This window comes from Rhinoderma darwinii, unplaced genomic scaffold (assembly GCF_050947455.1).
Source record: "Rhinoderma darwinii isolate aRhiDar2 unplaced genomic scaffold, aRhiDar2.hap1 Scaffold_572, whole genome shotgun sequence".
Taxonomy (NCBI): Eukaryota; Metazoa; Chordata; class Amphibia; order Anura; family Rhinodermatidae; genus Rhinoderma; species Rhinoderma darwinii.
In genome coordinates this window covers 61,086-79,308 of record NW_027464125.1, presented here as the reverse complement: position 1 = coordinate 79,308, position 18,223 = coordinate 61,086, and the positions used below count along the sequence as shown (strand labels likewise).

The following is an 18,223-nucleotide window of genomic DNA, read 5'->3' as shown; positions in this document are numbered from 1 at the left end:
ATAACTGCTTTGGTTCCTTTCCTGTTTACATAGTCTAATATATTAAGAACCCTCCTGGTATTTTCCGTGGCCTGCCTACCCTTGACAAAACCAACCTGGTCCCTGTTGACCAAAAGTGGGATTACATCTGATAAGCGGTTTGCTAATACTTTAGCATAGATTTTTAAGTCAGAATTAAGAAGTGAAATGGGCCTAAAGTTTTGTGGTGTATCTGGTGTTTTCCCTGGTTTCGGAAGTGTCACTATCACTGCACTCAACGTTTCTTTCGGAAAAGAACCTATTAAAATTGCGTGTTTCAAGATTTCAAACAGATGGGGGAGGAGAACTTCTTCAAAGGTTTTATAATAGGCTCCAGATAAGCCATCAGGTCCAGGGGCCTTATGGAGCGGAAGAGCCCTAATTATTTTGGAAATCTCTATTTCTGATAAAGGAAGATTGAGATCTTCTAATTGCTGGGGTGATAGACGTGGGAGATGTAAGTTAGTCAAAAAATCCTTGACTACTTGTTGGGTTGGTTGTGGATTTGCTGAGTGAGACTGTAGATTATATAGGGATTCATAGTATTTTTTAAATTCCTGCGCTATGTCTTCAGGTGAGTATTTTTTAGTTCTACCTATTAGGTCTTTTAGAAATGGTATTTTACTTTTCACCGCTCTAGCCTTTAATCTATGTGCCAGAAGCTTACTAGCTTTATTATCTTGAGAGTAGTACTGTGCCTTAATGGATTGCAGGTTTTTTTCATACTTGTACATTAAGCAATCCTTTAATTTAATCCTGAGATTCCTTATCTTTTCATTATTGGACTGGGAAACCTTCACCTTATTCTGGGTTTCTACTTGGCGCAATTGTGTTGTCGTTTCGTCAAATTGTCTCTCCCTTTCCTTTTTTGCTCTATGACCCCACTTAATAAAAAGGCCTCTCATGAACGCTTTATGCGCGTTCCATATAATAAAAGGGTCACTAACAGAATTCTTGTTCAGCTTAAAATATTCCTCTATCCCTTTACCTAATTCCTCCTTATATTTAGGGTTAGACATCAAATATGTGTTGTTTCTCCATAAAAAGTGAGATGTTGTGCTATGAACATCTCTAATATTCATAGTAATAGCCGCATGATCTGACCATTTAATCAATTCAATAGAGGATTTTTCCACATTTTGTATCAAGGAGCGGCCCACTAGAAATAGATCTATACGAGAGTATGACTTATGTACTGGGGAATAAAAGGTATAGTCCCTTTCTGTGTCATGTTGAATACGCCAGATGTCGTATATATTTTCCCTAAGTAGAACATTTGCTAAGGATTGGTAATGGGTTTTATGGTCACTCGTGGAATCCACTGTGGGATCATGGATAGTGTTAAAGTCTCCACAAACTACCAGTTCTCCTCTTCTAACCTTATTAATTTTTGTAAATAATTTGTTAATGAATCGAATTTGGTGTGTATTTGGGACATATGCCACCACAATTGTAAATAGCACATTATTGAACTCTCCTATCTGAATAATGTATCTCCCTCCTGGATCTGAAAAGGACGCTAATGGGTTAAAAGCCACTGTATTTCTTATTGCCAGTAATACCCCTCTCTGTTTTTTATTGTAGTGTGAAAGGATGATGTTGGGGAATTGAGGATGTTTTATTCTGTGAGCATCCTGTTCTATTATATGGGTCTCTTGCGCACAGAGTATATCCCCTTTCAATGACAGAGCTTCTTTCCACATAAACGCTCTTTTGTGAGGGCTGTTCAAGCCTTTCACATTCATAGATACAAATTTAACCATTGCAGTATAAAGTAGAGTCGGGAGTATGACCTTGAGGCCTACCATGGCATGCCTGTGACCCTATGGGTCCTAACTGTTTATCAGATCTGAGAGGAACTACTTGTTTACCCCTGTACAGCAACCTTGTAGTTCTCCCTTTAGGCCCATGTATGTCTATGGTATTATCTTCCAACTTCAACAATGCATTATTTAAACAACATTGATAACAAATCAACAAATTTGGGTGCCTCAAGACCCTATCAGGGTCGCACCAATCATACAAACATTTTGAACACATATACAGCTGCATAAGCTGCTGATGGAAATTGGGACTATTTCTCAGGGCTCGAATCCCAGAGACATGTCAGAACCCCACACGGCAACCGTGTCACGTTGAATTAAAGACTCTTTAGCGAGGAAGTCTCTTTCGTGGTGGCACCTTTTGCCAATCTTGCCCAATGTGACTGTGTAACCGCTCTTGATCCTCCATCCTCTCCGGGTAGGGAAGATTTCTAGATTGTAAGAACTTTCGTCCCTCTTCTAGACTTGAGATAACATGGAATGTTCCGTTATGACGTATCAAAATTTTAACCGGGAAACCCCATCTATATGCGATATTGTGATCTCGTAGAGTTGCCGTTATCGGTGCCAAGCTTTTGCGCATGCGTAGAGTGGCTAAAGAGAGATCTGCATATAATTTGATATGTTGATATGGTGCCGGTATATCCCCCATCGACCTTACCGCGGCCATCAACGCGTCCTTGACGTGATAGTAGTGGATCCTGATAAGGACATCCCTAGGCAAAGTTTCCGGTAAGTGCTTCGGTTTTGGCAATCTGTGTGCCCTATCTATTATGATGTCAGTAGCTGAGCTTGATGGTAATATTGCCATCATGAGTGCTTGCACATGTTTGGTGAGATCCACATTTTGAATCTCCTCCGAAATTCCTCTCACTTTCACATTGTTCCGCCTGGAACGATCTTCCAGATCAATTACTTTGGCTTGCAAACTTTCAATTTCTGCTGCCATGTCTGAATGCGAATCCACTAGATTATTATGAGATGTCGCAAACTCTCCCATTTTGTGCTCCATATGATGAGTTCTTTGCCCCAGTCCCTGTAGTGTAGCATTAATGGGGGCTAGTAAGGCAGTGAATTCTGCATGCATAGAGGTGCTAAACGCTGTCAGCATTTCTTTCATCAGGGTGCCCGATGCTGGACTATCATTTGTGGGGATGTCCCTGAGTGGCTGAATCCCCGAGGGCGAACCCCGGGATTGAGAGTCTCTCTCTCTTACCTCGGCACCTCGACTTATCTGCTCCTGTAACTTGAAGCGCTGCTTCTCCGGGCTGAGTGAAGGGGAAGATGGCGTCGACCTCGTGGCGCCTCCGTCACTAACCTCCTCCAAGCAGTCCTCTGCCAACGGACTGTATCGGGATCCTGAAATTATCGTCTGTGTTGCCCTCCTAGATTCCGTTGAGGTAAGTATGGATCGTTTCATCTTCTGTGAAGAGCTTGCGGAGTGAGGTGAAGCTGGTTTTCCCGGGCTTGAAGAAGAAGGAAGTAATGTGAGGCCAGCAGCCCCGTCATCTCCCTCCCGGTCTTTCTCAAAATAGAAGTCCAGTTTGCCTTGTTGCTTAAGGCTTCTCTTGCCCCTTGTCATCATGAGCGGTTATAACCACTTTTTCAAGTGCCGAAATCACTTGAATAAGAGCCTAGCTTTGAAAGTAGCTTTGGTGTTGCCGGAGCTCCGAGTTCAAGCTGCCATGTCTCTCGGCTGCCAAGCCACGCCCCAGGTGCAGCTCTTTAACTTACCTAAAAGGGAGGGCGGAGAGAAGACAAGGAAGGTGAATGAGGTGTTCCAATGTGAAATGCCGGAAACACAGAAACACAGACGACACACAACAAGAGGTGGCAATCTATTCATTAATTGCATTTAATCAATGAGCTCATTATCACTCATGCATTGTCCAACAGGTGTTGAAATAATGGGATTAAAAGGGGAGATCCCTTCAGAAAGACAGAAACAATAGCAAAGACAAAAAACACTTTTGGAATCTGCTTTTAGTCAACACATAAGGAAAGGGTGCACCGGTCCTGGAAATACTGCAATACCAGGTCAATGCGTGGAGTGGACAGAGCAAGCTCTATTTCCATCTCCCTGTTCTAAAAATCCATTTAATATATGGTCCCCAGATAGGGGACGTATCAGATATTAAACTGATAAGAACAGATACTACACTTGATCTTAGCCAAAAGGCCGAGAAGCGATAACCCGAACGGGCCGCGCGTTGCCCGAGCCTGCCCGATACTGCTGTTCAGCCCTTGCAGCGATTCAGCCTACTTCTAGGCAATTCCATGGGGCCCTGCAGGCTCACACACTCACAGCTACACGGGAGGTGAATAAAGGCCGGAGAGGAAGCCAGACAGGATTTGCTTCTTTTGCTTGCACCACAATGCAGTGCTGAAAGAGGAGGAATCTACATAAAAACGCCTTCCTGGCAACGCCCAAATGCCCTGCTGCCATGCAGATAAACACTGGCAGCGGCAGCAAGTGCATGCCCACAGCCACCCCTTGTTCCTTCACACCTTGTATCAGCTGTAATCCAGTCCAGTCCAGTGCTGCCTGCTGAGCAGCACTGACCAACACTGCCTGGGCCCAGGCTTTTATCTCTGAGGCCCCATTATGATGTCAGAAAGCTGGCTCTGGAATCCTGAGGGCTCCACTATGACACGTGCAAAGTTCCGTCTGAACTTTATATAAGACGGTGAGGCTCAGTCAGTCACTCAGTGTTGCCTGAGAGGGCAACACTGCAACAGCCGGCCGCCAGGCTGTCTTTTTTTTGCACAGCTAGTTGCCTCCAGGAGGCCACAAGAGGGAGACAAGGGACTGCAAAATGGAAAATAGGCATCCACCAACTTTACAGACAACTTCTCCTTGCTCCTACAACCTCCATCCTTGCACAGTTTGTTATTCTTCTAGGTAACATAGTAACAAATCCAAATTGCTGCTCTCTTTGTAGGCAAGCAAGGCTTTGTTGCAACTGCAATTCTTACTTCTTCTTGAAATGTAGGGACGACAGTACATTCCATCACATCCATCTAGTGTACACAGGTAGGTCCATTGTGGCGGGCAGGCGAGCGGGCGGGCTGCTTTATTGGCTGTTTGCTGTTCCCCTACTCCACTCCACTATTTGACTGTTGTGCTGCATCAATCAATCAATCAATCAATCAATCAATCAATCAATCAATCAATCAATCAATCAATCAATCAGTGGCTGGCTCAGGTGCAGCTCTTTAACTTACCTAAAAGGGAGGGCGGAGAGAAGACAAGGAAGGTGAATGAGGTGTTCCAATGTGAAATGCCGGAAACACAGAAACACAGACGACACACAACAAGAGGTGGCAATCTATTCATTAATTGCATTTAATCAATGAGCTCATTATCACTCATGCATTGTCCAACAGGTGTTGAAATAATGGGATTAAAAGGGGAGATCCCTTCAGAAAGACAGAAACAATAGCAAAGACAAAAAACACTTTTGGAATCTGCTTTTAGTCAACACATAAGGAAAGGGTGCACCGGTCCTGGAAATACTGCAATACCAGGTCAATGCGTGGAGTGGACAGAGCAAGCTCTATTTCCATCTCCCTGTTCTAAAAATCCATTTAATATATGGTCCCCAGATAGGGGACGTATCAGATATTAAACTGATAAGAACAGATACTACACTTGATCTTAGCCAAAAGGCCGAGAAGCGATAACCCGAACGGGCCGCGCGTTGCCCGAGCCTGCCCGATACTGCTGTTCAGCCCTTGCAGCGATTCAGCCTACTTCTAGGCAATTCCATGGGGCCCTGCAGGCTCACACACTCACAGCTACACGGGAGGTGAATAAAGGCCGGAGAGGAAGCCAGACAGGATTTGCTTCTTTTGCTTGCACCACAATGCAGTGCTGAAAGAGGAGGAATCTACATAAAAACGCCTTCCTGGCAACGCCCAAATGCCCTGCTGCCATGCAGATAAACACTGGCAGCGGCAGCAAGTGCATGCCCACAGCCACCCCTTGTTCCTTCACACCTTGTATCAGCTGTAATCCAGTCCAGTCCAGTGCTGCCTGCTGAGCAGCACTGACCAACACTGCCTGGGCCCAGGCTTTTATCTCTGAGGTCCCATTATGATGTCAGAAAGCTGGCTCTGGAATCCTGAGGGCTCCACTATGACACGTGCAAAGTTCCGTCTGAACTTTATATAAGACGGTGAGGCTCAGTCAGTCACTCAGTGTTGCCTGAGAGGGCAACACTGCAACAGCCGGCCGCCAGGCTGTCTTTTTTTTGCACAGCTAGTTGCCTCCAGGAGGCCACAAGAGGGAGACAAGGGACTGCAAAATGGAAAATAGGCATCCACCAACTTTACAGACAACTTCTCCTTGCTCCTACAACCTCCATCCTTGCACAGTTTGTTATTCTTCTAGGTAACATAGTAACAAATCCAAATTGCTGCTCTCTTTGTAGGCAAGCAAGGCTTTGTTGCAACTGCAATTCTTACTTCTTCTTGAAATGTAGGGACGACAGTACATTCCATCACATCCATCTAGTGTACACAGGTAGGTCCATTGTGGCGGGCAGGCGAGCGGGCGGGCTGCTTTATTGGCTGTTTGCTGTTCCCCTACTCCACTCCACTATTTGACTGTTGTGCTGCATCAATCAATCAATCAATCAATCAATCAATCAATCAATCAATCAATCAATCAATCAGTGGCTGGCTCAGGTGCAGCTCTTTAACTTACCTAAAAGGGAGGGCGGAGAGAAGACAAGGAAGGTGAATGAGGTGTTCCAATGTGAAATGCCGGAAACACAGAAACACAGACGACACACAACAAGAGGTGGCAATCTATTCATTAATTGCATTTAATCAATGAGCTCATTATCACTCATGCATTGTCCAACAGGTGTTGAAATAATGGGATTAAAAGGGGAGATCCCTTCAGAAAGACAGAAACAATAGCAAAGACAAAAAACACTTTTGGAATCTGCTTTTAGTCAACACATAAGGAAAGGGTGCACCGGTCCTGGAAATACTGCAATACCAGGTCAATGCGTGGAGTGGACAGAGCAAGCTCTATTTCCATCTCCCTGTTCTAAAAATCCATTTAATATATGGTCCCCAGATAGGGGACGTATCAGATATTAAACTGATAAGAACAGATACTACACTTGATCTTAGCCAAAAGGCCGAGAAGCGATAACCCGAACGGGCCGCGCGTTGCCCGAGCCTGCCCGATACTGCTGTTCAGCCCTTGCAGCGATTCAGCCTACTTCTAGGCAATTCCATGGGGCCCTGCAGGCTCACACACTCACAGCTACACGGGAGGTGAATAAAGGCCGGAGAGGAAGCCAGACAGGATTTGCTTCTTTTGCTTGCACCACAATGCAGTGCTGAAAGAGGAGGAATCTACATAAAAACGCCTTCCTGGCAACGCCCAAATGCCCTGCTGCCATGCAGATAAACACTGGCAGCGGCAGCAAGTGCATGCCCACAGCCACCCCTTGTTCCTTCACACCTTGTATCAGCTGTAATCCAGTCCAGTCCAGTGCTGCCTGCTGAGCAGCACTGACCAACACTGCCTGGGCCCAGGCTTTTATCTCTGAGGCCCCATTATGATGTCAGAAAGCTGGCTCTGGAATCCTGAGGGCTCCACTATGACACGTGCAAAGTTCCGTCTGAACTTTATATAAGACGGTGAGGCTCAGTCAGTCACTCAGTGTTGCCTGAGAGGGCAACACTGCAACAGCCGGCCGCCAGGCTGTCTTTTTTTTGCACAGCTAGTTGCCTCCAGGAGGCCACAAGAGGGAGACAAGGGACTGCAAAATGGAAAATAGGCATCCACCAACTTTACAGACAACTTCTCCTTGCTCCTACAACCTCCATCCTTGCACAGTTTGTTATTCTTCTAGGTAACATAGTAACAAATCCAAATTGCTGCTCTCTTTGTAGGCAAGCAAGGCTTTGTTGCAACTGCAATTCTTACTTCTTCTTGAAATGTAGGGACGACAGTACATTCCATCACATCCATCTAGTGTACACAGGTCGGTCCATTGTGGCGGGCAGGCGAGCGGGCGGGCTGCTTTATTGGCTGTTTGCTGTTCCCCTACTCCACTCCACTATTTGACTGTTGTGCTGCATCAATCAATCAATCAATCAATCAATCAATCAATCAATCAATCAAAAAATCAGTGGCTGGCTCAGGTGCAGCTCTTTAACTTACCTAAAAGGGAGGGCGGAGAGAAGACAAGGAAGGTGAATGAGGTGTTCCAATGTGAAATGCCGGAAACACAGAAACACAGACGACACACAACAAGAGGTGGCAATCTATTCATTAATTGCATTTAATCAATGAGCTCATTATCACTCATGCATTGTCCAACAGGTGTTGAAATAATGGGATTAAAAGGGGAGATCCCTTCAGAAAGACAGAAACAATAGCAAAGACAAAAAACACTTTTGGAATCTGCTTTTAGTCAACACATAAGGAAAGGGTGCACCGGTCCTGGAAATACTGCAATACCAGGTCAATGCGTGGAGTGGACAGAGCAAGCTCTATTTCCATCTCCCTGTTCTAAAAATCCATTTAATATATGGTCCCCAGATAGGGGACGTATCAGATATTAAACTGATAAGAACAGATACTACACTTGATCTTAGCCAAAAGGCCGAGAAGCGATAACCCGAACGGGCCGCGCGTTGCCCGAGCCTGCCCGATACTGCTGTTCAGCCCTTGCAGCGATTCAGCCTACTTCTAGGCAATTCCATGGGGCCCTGCAGGCTCACACACTCACAGCTACACGGGAGGTGAATAAAGGCCGGAGAGGAAGCCAGACAGGATTTGCTTCTTTTGCTTGCACCACAATGCAGTGCTGAAAGAGGAGGAATCTACATAAAAACGCCTTCCTGGCAACGCCCAAATGCCCTGCTGCCATGCAGATAAACACTGGCAGCGGCAGCAAGTGCATGCCCACAGCCACCCCTTGTTCCTTCACACCTTGTATCAGCTGTAATCCAGTCCAGTCCAGTGCTGCCTGCTGAGCAGCACTGACCAACACTGCCTGGGCCCAGGCTTTTATCTCTGAGGCCCCATTATGATGTCAGAAAGCTGGCTCTGGAATCCTGAGGGCTCCACTATGACACGTGCAAAGTTCCGTCTGAACTTTATATAAGACGGTGAGGCTCAGTCAGTCACTCAGTGTTGCCTGAGAGGGCAACACTGCAACAGCCGGCCGCCAGGCTGTCTTTTTTTTGCACAGCTAGTTGCCTCCAGGAGGCCACAAGAGGGAGACAAGGGACTGCAAAATGGAAAATAGGCATCCACCAACTTTACAGACAACTTCTCCTTGCTCCTACAACCTCCATCCTTGCACAGTTTGTTATTCTTCTAGGTAACATAGTAACAAATCCAAATTGCTGCTCTCTTTGTAGGCAAGCAAGGCTTTGTTGCAACTGCAATTCTTACTTCTTCTTGAAATGTAGGGACGACAGTACATTCCATCACATCCATCTAGTGTACACAGGTAGGTCCATTGTGGCGGGCAGGCGAGCGGGCGGGCTGCTTTATTGGCTGTTTGCTGTTCCCCTACTCCACTCCACTATTTGACTGTTGTGCTGCATCAATCAATCAATCAATCAATCAATCAATCAATCAATCAATCAATCAATCAATCAATCAATCAATCAATCAGTGGCTGGCTCAGGTGCAGCTCTTTAACTTACCTAAAAGGGAGGGCGGAGAGAAGACAAGGAAGGTGAATGAGGTGTTCCAATGTGAAATGCCGGAAACACAGAAACACAGACGACACACAACAAGAGGTGGCAATCTATTCATTAATTGCATTTAATCAATGAGCTCATTATCACTCATGCATTGTCCAACAGGTGTTGAAATAATGGGATTAAAAGGGGAGATCCCTTCAGAAAGACAGAAACAATAGCAAAGACAAAAAACACTTTTGGAATCTGCTTTTAGTCAACACATAAGGAAAGGGTGCACCGGTCCTGGAAATACTGCAATACCAGGTCAATGCGTGGAGTGGACAGAGCAAGCTCTATTTCCATCTCCCTGTTCTAAAAATCCATTTAATATATGGTCCCCAGATAGGGGACGTATCAGATATTAAACTGATAAGAACAGATACTACACTTGATCTTAGCCAAAAGGCCGAGAAGCGATAACCCGAACGGGCCGCGCGTTGCCCGAGCCTGCCCGATACTGCTGTTCAGCCCTTGCAGCGATTCAGCCTACTTCTAGGCAATTCCATGGGGCCCTGCAGGCTCACACACTCACAGCTACACGGGAGGTGAATAAAGGCCGGAGAGGAAGCCAGACAGGATTTGCTTCTTTTGCTTGCACCACAATGCAGTGCTGAAAGAGGAGGAATCTACATAAAAACGCCTTCCTGGCAACGCCCAAATGCCCTGCTGCCATGCAGATAAACACTGGCAGCGGCAGCAAGTGCATGCCCACAGCCACCCCTTGTTCCTTCACACCTTGTATCAGCTGTAATCCAGTCCAGTCCAGTGCTGCCTGCTGAGCAGCACTGACCAACACTGCCTGGGCCCAGGCTTTTATCTCTGAGGCCCCATTATGATGTCAGAAAGCTGGCTCTGGAATCCTGAGGGCTCCACTATGACACGTGCAAAGTTCCGTCTGAACTTTATATAAGACGGTGAGGCTCAGTCAGTCACTCAGTGTTGCCTGAGAGGGCAACACTGCAACAGCCGGCCGCCAGGCTGTCTTTTTTTTGCACAGCTAGTTGCCTCCAGGAGGCCACAAGAGGGAGACAAGGGACTGCAAAATGGAAAATAGGCATCCACCAACTTTACAGACAACTTCTCCTTGCTCCTACAACCTCCATCCTTGCACAGTTTGTTATTCTTCTAGGTAACATAGTAACAAATCCAAATTGCTGCTCTCTTTGTAGGCAAGCAAGGCTTTGTTGCAACTGCAATTCTTACTTCTTCTTGAAATGTAGGGACGACAGTACATTCCATCACATCCATCTAGTGTACACAGGTAGGTCCATTGTGGCGGGCAGGCGAGCGGGCGGGCTGCTTTATTGGCTGTTTGCTGTTCCCCTACTCCACTCCACTATTTGACTGTTGTGCTGCATCAATCAATCAATCAATCAATCAATCAATCAATCAATCAATCAATCAATCAATCAATCAATCAGTGGCTGGCTCAGGTGCAGCTCTTTAACTTACCTAAAAGGGAGGGCGGAGAGAAGACAAGGAAGGTGAATGAGGTGTTCCAATGTGAAATGCCGGAAACACAGAAACACAGACGACACACAACAAGAGGTGGCAATCTATTCATTAATTGCATTTAATCAATGAGCTCATTATCACTCATGCATTGTCCAACAGGTGTTGAAATAATGGGATTAAAAGGGGAGATCCCTTCAGAAAGACAGAAACAAATAGCAAAGACAAAAAACACTTTTGGAATCTGCTTTTAGTCAACACATAAGGAAAGGGTGCACCGGTCCTGGAAATACTGCAATACCAGGTCAATGCGTGGAGTGGACAGAGCAAGCTCTATTTCCATCTCCCTGTTCTAAAAATCCATTTAATATATGGTCCCCAGATAGGGGACGTATCAGATATTAAACTGATAAGAACAGATACTACACTTGATCTTAGCCAAAAGGCCGAGAAGCGATAACCCGAACGGGCCGCGCGTTGCCCGAGCCTGCCCGATACTGCTGTTCAGCCCTTGCAGCGATTCAGCCTACTTCTAGGCAATTCCATGGGGCCCTGCAGGCTCACACACTCACAGCTACACGGGAGGTGAATAAAGGCCGGAGAGGAAGCCAGACAGGATTTGCTTCTTTTGCTTGCACCACAATGCAGTGCTGAAAGAGGAGGAATCTACATAAAAACGCCTTCCTGGCAACGCCCAAATGCCCTGCTGCCATGCAGATAAACACTGGCAGCGGCAGCAAGTGCATGCCCACAGCCACCCCTTGTTCCTTCACACCTTGTATCAGCTGTAATCCAGTCCAGTCCAGTGCTGCCTGCTGAGCAGCACTGACCAACACTGCCTGGGCCCAGGCTTTTATCTCTGAGGCCCCATTATGATGTCAGAAAGCTGGCTCTGGAATCCTGAGGGCTCCACTATGACACGTGCAAAGTTCCGTCTGAACTTTATATAAGACGGTGAGGCTCAGTCAGTCACTCAGTGTTGCCTGAGAGGGCAACACTGCAACAGCCGGCCGCCAGGCTGTCTTTTTTTTGCACAGCTAGTTGCCTCCAGGAGGCCACAAGAGGGAGACAAGGGACTGCAAAATGGAAAATAGGCATCCACCAACTTTACAGACAACTTCTCCTTGCTCCTACAACCTCCATCCTTGCACAGTTTGTTATTCTTCTAGGTAACATAGTAACAAATCCAAATTGCTGCTCTCTTTGTAGGCAAGCAAGGCTTTGTTGCAACTGCAATTCTTACTTCTTCTTGAAATGTAGGGACAACAGTACATTCCATCACATCCATCTAGTGTACACAGGTAGGTCCATTGTGGCGGGCAGGCGAGCGGGCGGGCTGCTTTATTGGCTGTTTGCTGTTCCCCTACTCCACTCCACTATTTGACTGTTGTGCTGCATCAATCAATCAATCAATCAATCAATCAATCAATCAATCAATCAATCAGTGGCTGGCTCAGGTGCAGCTCTTTAACTTACCTAAAAGGGAGGGCGGAGAGAAGACAAGGAAGGTGAATGAGGTGTTCCAATGTGAAATTCCGGAAACACAGAAACACAGACGACACACAACAAGAGGTGGCAATCTATTCATTAATTGCATTTAATCAATGAGCTCATTATCACTCATGCATTGTCCAACAGGTGTTGAAATAATGGGATTAAAAGGGGAGATCCCTTCAGAAAGACAGAAACAATAGCAAAGACAAAAAACACTTTTGGAATCTGCTTTTAGTCAACACATAAGGAAAGGGTGCACCGGTCCTGGAAATACTGCAATACCAGGTCAATGCGTGGAGTGGACAGAGCAAGCTCTATTTCCATCTCCCTGTTCTAAAAATCCATTTAATATATGGTCCCCAGATAGGGGACGTATCAGATATTAAACTGATAAGAACAGATACTACACTTGATCTTAGCCAAAAGGCCGAGAAGCGATAACCCGAACGGGCCGCGCGTTGCCCGAGCCTGCCCGATACTGCTGTTCAGCCCTTGCAGCGATTCAGCCTACTTCTAGGCAATTCCATGGGGCCCTGCAGGCTCACACACTCACAGCTACACGGGAGGTGAATAAAGGCCGGAGAGGAAGCCAGACAGGATTTGCTTCTTTTGCTTGCACCACAATGCAGTGCTGAAAGAGGAGGAATCTACATAAAAACGCCTTCCTGGCAACGCCCAAATGCCCTGCTGCCATGCAGATAAACACTGGCAGCGGCAGCAAGTGCATGCCCACAGCCACCCCTTGTTCCTTCACACCTTGTATCAGCTGTAATCCAGTCCAGTCCAGTGCTGCCTGCTGAGCAGCACTGACCAACACTGCCTGGGCCCAGGCTTTTATCTCTGAGGTCCCATTATGATGTCAGAAAGCTGGCTCTGGAATCCTGAGGGCTCCACTATGACACGTGCAAAGTTCCGTCTGAACTTTATATAAGACGGTGAGGCTCAGTCAGTCACTCAGTGTTGCCTGAGAGGGCAACACTGCAACAGCCGGCCGCCAGGCTGTCTTTTTTTTGCACAGCTAGTTGCCTCCAGGAGGCCACAAGAGGGAGACAAGGGACTGCAAAATGGAAAATAGGCATCCACCAACTTTACAGACAACTTCTCCTTGCTCCTACAACCTCCATCCTTGCACAGTTTGTTATTCTTCTAGGTAACATAGTAACAAATCCAAATTGCTGCTCTCTTTGTAGGCAAGCAAGGCTTTGTTGCAACTGCAATTCTTACTTCTTCTTGAAATGTAGGGACAACAGTACATTCCATCACATCCATCTAGTGTACACAGGTAGGTCCATTGTGGCGGGCAGGCGAGCGGGCGGGCTGCTTTATTGGCTGTTTGCTGTTCCCCTACTCCACTCCACTATTTGACTGTTGTGCTGCATCAATCAATCAATCAATCAATCAATCAATCAATCAATCAATCAATCAATCAATCAATCAATCAATCAGTGGCTGGCTCAGGTGCAGCTCTTTAACTTACCTAAAAGGGAGGGCGGAGAGAAGACAAGGAAGGTGAATGAGGTGTTCCAATGTGAAATGCCGGAAACACAGAAACACAGACGACACACAACAAGAGGTGGCAATCTATTCATTAATTGCATTTAATCAATGAGCTCATTATCACTCATGCATTGTCCAACAGGTGTTGAAATAATGGGATTAAAAGGGGAGATCCCTTCAGAAAGACAGAAACAATAGCAAAGACAAAAAACACTTTTGGAATCTGCTTTTAGTCAACACATAAGGAAAGGGTGCACCGGTCCTGGAAATACTGCAATACCAGGTCAATGCGTGGAGTGGACAGAGCAAGCTCTATTTCCATCTCCCTGTTCTAAAAATCCATTTAATATATGGTCCCCAGATAGGGGACGTATCAGATATTAAACTGATAAGAACAGATACTACACTTGATCTTAGCCAAAAGGCCGAGAAGCGATAACCCGAACGGGCCGCGCGTTGCCCGAGCCTGCCCGATACTGCTGTTCAGCCCTTGCAGCGATTCAGCCTACTTCTAGGCAATTCCATGGGGCCCTGCAGGCTCACACACTCACAGCTACACGGGAGGTGAATAAAGGCCGGAGAGGAAGCCAGACAGGATTTGCTTCTTTTGCTTGCACCACAATGCAGTGCTGAAAGAGGAGGAATCTACATAAAAACGCCTTCCTGGCAACGCCCAAATGCCCTGCTGCCATGCAGATAAACACTGGCAGCGGCAGCAAGTGCATGCCCACAGCCACCCCTTGTTCCTTCACACCTTGTATCAGCTGTAATCCAGTCCAGTCCAGTGCTGCCTGCTGAGCAGCACTGACCAACACTGCCTGGGCCCAGGCTTTTATCTCTGAGGTCCCATTATGATGTCAGAAAGCTGGCTCTGGAATCCTGAGGGCTCCACTATGACACGTGCAAAGTTCCGTCTGAACTTTATATAAGACGGTGAGGCTCAGTCAGTCACTCAGTGTTGCCTGAGAGGGCAACACTGCAACAGCCGGCCGCCAGGCTGTCTTTTTTTTGCACAGCTAGTTGCCTCCAGGAGGCCACAAGAGGGAGACAAGGGACTGCAAAATGGAAAATAGGCATCCACCAACTTTACAGACAACTTCTCCTTGCTCCTACAACCTCCATCCTTGCACAGTTTGTTATTCTTCTAGGTAACATAGTAACAAATCCAAATTGCTGCTCTCTTTGTAGGCAAGCAAGGCTTTGTTGCAACTGCAATTCTTACTTCTTCTTGAAATGTAGGGACGACAGTACATTCCATCACATCCATCTAGTGTACACAGGTAGGTCCATTGTGGCGGGCAGGCGAGCGGGCGGGCTGCTTTATTGGCTGTTTGCTGTTCCCCTACTCCACTCCACTATTTGACTGTTGTGCTGCATCAATCAATCAATCAATCAATCAATCAATCAATCAATCAATCAATCAATCAATCAATCAATCAATCAGTGGCTGGCTCAGGTGCAGCTCTTTAACTTACCTAAAAGGGAGGGCGGAGAGAAGACAAGGAAGGTGAATGAGGTGTTCCAATGTGAAATGCCGGAAACACAGAAACACAGACGACACACAACAAGAGGTGGCAATCTATTCATTAATTGCATTTAATCAATGAGCTCATTATCACTCATGCATTGTCCAACAGGTGTTGAAATAATGGGATTAAAAGGGGAGATCCCTTCAGAAAGACAGAAACAATAGCAAAGACAAAAAACACTTTTGGAATCTGCTTTTAGTCAACACATAAGGAAAGGGTGCACCGGTCCTGGAAATACTGCAATACCAGGTCAATGCGTGGAGTGGACAGAGCAAGCTCTATTTCCATCTCCCTGTTCTAAAAATCCATTTAATATATGGTCCCCAGATAGGGGACGTATCAGATATTAAACTGATAAGAACAGATACTACACTTGATCTTAGCCAAAAGGCCGAGAAGCGATAACCCGAACGGGCCGCGCGTTGCCCGAGCCTGCCCGATACTGCTGTTCAGCCCTTGCAGCGATTCAGCCTACTTCTAGGCAATTCCATGGGGCCCTGCAGGCTCACACACTCACAGCTACACGGGAGGTGAATAAAGGCCGGAGAGGAAGCCAGACAGGATTTGCTTCTTTTGCTTGCACCACAATGCAGTGCTGAAAGAGGAGGAATCTACATAAAAACGCCTTCCTGGCAACGCCCAAATGCCCTGCTGCCATGCAGATAAACACTGGCAGCGGCAGCAAGTGCATGCCCACAGCCACCCCTTGTTCCTTCACACCTTGTATCAGCTGTAATCCAGTCCAGTCCAGTGCTGCCTGCTGAGCAGCACTGACCAACACTGCCTGGGCCCAGGCTTTTATCTCTGAGGCCCCATTATGATGTCAGAAAGCTGGCTCTGGAATCCTGAGGGCTCCACTATGACACGTGCAAAGTTCCGTCTGAACTTTATATAAGATGGTGAGGCTCAGTCAGTCACTCAGTGTTGCCTGAGAGGGCAACACTGCAACAGCCGGCCGCCAGGCTGTCTTTTTTTTGCACAGCTAGTTGCCTCCAGGAGGCCACAAGAGGGAGACAAGGGACTGCAAAATGGAAAATAGGCATCCACCAACTTTACAGACAACTTCTCCTTGCTCCTACAACCTCCATCCTTGCACAGTTTGTTAGTTTGTTATTCTTCTAGGTAACATAGTAACAAATCCAAATTGCTGCTCTCTTTGTAGGCAAGCAAGGCTTTGTTGCAACTGCAATTCTTACTTCTTCTTGAAATGTAGGGACGACAGTACATTCCATCACATCCATCTAGTGTACACAGGTAGGTCCATTGTGGCGGGCAGGCGAGCGGGCGGGCTGCTTTATTGGCTGTTTGCTGTTCCCCTACTCCACTCCACTATTTGACTGTTGTGCTGCATCAATCAATCAATCAATCAATCAATCAATCAATCAATCAATCAATCAGTGGCTGGCTCAGGTGCAGCTCTTTAACTTACCTAAAAGGGAGGGCGGAGAGAAGACAAGGAAGGTGAATGAGGTGTTCCAATGTGAAATGCCGGAAACACAGAAACACAGACGACACACAACAAGAGGTGGCAATCTATTCATTAATTGCATTTAATCAATGAGCTCATTATCACTCATGCATTGTCCAACAGGTGTTGAAATAATGGGATTAAAAGGGGAGATCCCTTCAGAAAGACAGAAACAATAGCAAAGACAAAAAACACTTTTGGAATCTGCTTTTAGTCAACACATAAGGAAAGGGTGCACCGGTCCTGGAAATACTGCAATACCAGGTCAATGCGTGGAGTGGACAGAGCAAGCTCTATTTCCATCTCCCTGTTCTAAAAATCCATTTAATATATGGTCCCCAGATAGGGGACGTATCAGATATTAAACTGATAAGAACAGATACTACACTTGATCTTAGCCAAAAGGCCGAGAAGCGATAACCCGAACGGGCCGCGCGTTGCCCGAGCCTGCCCAATACTGCTGTTCAGCCCTTGCAGCGATTCAGCCTACTTCTAGGCAATTCCATGGGGCCCTGCAGGCTCACACACTCACAGCTACACGGGAGGTGAATAAAGGCCGGAGAGGAAGCCAGACAGGATTTGCTTCTTTTGCTTGCACCACAATGCAGTGCTGAAAGAGGAGGAATCTACATAAAAACGCCTTCCTGGCAACGCCCAAATGCCCTGCTGCCATGCAGATAAACACTGGCAGCGGCAGCAAGTGCATGCCCACAGCCACCCCTTGTTCCTTCACACCTTGTATCAGCTGTAATCCAGTCCAGTCCAGTGCTGCCTGCTGAGCAGCACTGACCAACACTGCCTGGGCCCAGGCTTTTATCTCTGAGGCCCCATTATGATGTCAGAAAGCTGGCTCTGGAATCCTGAGGGCTCCACTATGACACGTGCAAAGTTCCGTCTGAACTTTATATAAGACGGTGAGGCTCAGTCAGTCACTCAGTGTTGCCTGAGAGGGCAACACTGCAACAGCCGGCCGCCAGGCTGTCTTTTTTTTGCACAGCTAGTTGCCTCCAGGAGGCCACAAGAGGGAGACAAGGGACTGCAAAATGGAAAATAGGCATCCACCAACTTTACAGACAACTTCTCCTTGCTCCTACAACCTCCATCCTTGCACAGTTTGTTATTCTTCTAGGTAACATAGTAACAAATCCAAATTGCTGCTCTCTTTGTAGGCAAGCAAGGCTTTGTTGCAACTGCAATTCTTACTTCTTCTTGAAATG

The 18,223-nt window shown here is 46.6% G+C and overlaps 10 non-coding genes across 10 annotated transcripts; all 10 read right to left on the bottom strand.

Moving 5' to 3' along the window:
- Positions 1 to 3,841: 3,841 nt before the first annotated feature.
- Positions 3,842 to 4,032, bottom strand: LOC142724191 (U2 spliceosomal RNA). The gene has a single exon (XR_012876028.1). It is a non-coding gene; the product is annotated as a U2 spliceosomal RNA (small nuclear RNA).
- A 1,300-nt stretch (positions 4,033 to 5,332) lies between these two features.
- Positions 5,333 to 5,523, bottom strand: LOC142724190 (U2 spliceosomal RNA). The gene has a single exon (XR_012876027.1). It is a non-coding gene; the product is annotated as a U2 spliceosomal RNA (small nuclear RNA).
- A 1,292-nt stretch (positions 5,524 to 6,815) lies between these two features.
- Positions 6,816 to 7,006, bottom strand: LOC142724189 (U2 spliceosomal RNA). The gene has a single exon (XR_012876026.1). It is a non-coding gene; the product is annotated as a U2 spliceosomal RNA (small nuclear RNA).
- A 1,288-nt stretch (positions 7,007 to 8,294) lies between these two features.
- LOC142724188 (U2 spliceosomal RNA) lies at positions 8,295 to 8,485 on the bottom strand. The gene has a single exon (XR_012876025.1). It is a non-coding gene; the product is annotated as a U2 spliceosomal RNA (small nuclear RNA).
- Positions 8,486 to 9,793: 1,308 nt separating this feature from the next.
- LOC142724187 (U2 spliceosomal RNA) lies at positions 9,794 to 9,984 on the bottom strand. Its single transcript, XR_012876024.1, has one exon. It is a non-coding gene; the product is annotated as a U2 spliceosomal RNA (small nuclear RNA).
- Positions 9,985 to 11,285: 1,301 nt separating this feature from the next.
- LOC142724183 (U2 spliceosomal RNA) lies at positions 11,286 to 11,476 on the bottom strand. The gene has a single exon (XR_012876022.1). It is a non-coding gene; the product is annotated as a U2 spliceosomal RNA (small nuclear RNA).
- Positions 11,477 to 12,760: 1,284 nt separating this feature from the next.
- On the bottom strand, positions 12,761 to 12,951 carry LOC142724182 (U2 spliceosomal RNA). The gene has a single exon (XR_012876021.1). It is a non-coding gene; the product is annotated as a U2 spliceosomal RNA (small nuclear RNA).
- A 1,304-nt stretch (positions 12,952 to 14,255) lies between these two features.
- Positions 14,256 to 14,446, bottom strand: LOC142724181 (U2 spliceosomal RNA). Its single transcript, XR_012876020.1, has one exon. It is a non-coding gene; the product is annotated as a U2 spliceosomal RNA (small nuclear RNA).
- A 1,304-nt stretch (positions 14,447 to 15,750) lies between these two features.
- LOC142724180 (U2 spliceosomal RNA) lies at positions 15,751 to 15,941 on the bottom strand. Its single transcript, XR_012876019.1, has one exon. It is a non-coding gene; the product is annotated as a U2 spliceosomal RNA (small nuclear RNA).
- A 1,292-nt stretch (positions 15,942 to 17,233) lies between these two features.
- LOC142724179 (U2 spliceosomal RNA) lies at positions 17,234 to 17,424 on the bottom strand. The gene has a single exon (XR_012876018.1). It is a non-coding gene; the product is annotated as a U2 spliceosomal RNA (small nuclear RNA).
- Positions 17,425 to 18,223: the final 799 nt, after the last annotated feature.